The sequence below is a fragment of the Varanus komodoensis genome, unplaced genomic scaffold, assembly GCF_004798865.1.
Source record: "Varanus komodoensis strain SLA01 unplaced genomic scaffold, ASM479886v1 scaffold253, whole genome shotgun sequence".
NCBI classification, from domain to species: Eukaryota; Metazoa; Chordata; class Lepidosauria; order Squamata; family Varanidae; genus Varanus; species Varanus komodoensis.
Window position 1 is genome coordinate 92108 of NW_025335668.1, and position 426 is coordinate 92533.

Consider the following 426-nt stretch of genomic DNA (forward strand, 5'->3'; position numbering starts at 1 on the left):
TAGGGAGGGTCGGGTGCCTGCCCCTTTAAAGGAGGCGGTAGTCCGACCAGTCCTGAAGAAGGCATCACTGGATCCAGAGATGGCCACTAACTATAGACCTGTGGCTAACATCCCATTTCTGGGCAAGGTGTTGGAGCGGGTGGTGGCGGGACAACTCCAAGCACTCTTGGATGAAACTGATTATCTGGACCCATTGCAGTCCGGCTTCAGACCCGGGTACGGTACTGAATCTGCCTTGGTCGCCCTGTACGATGACCTGTGCAGGGAGAAGGACAGGGGGATGCGTCCCTGTTGGTTCTGCTGGACCTCTCAGCGTCTTTCGATACCATCAACCATGGTATCCTTCTGGATAGGCTTGTGGGATTGGGGGTCGGAGGCACTGCTTTGCAGTGGTTCCGCTCCTATCTCAATGGCCGATTCCAGAAG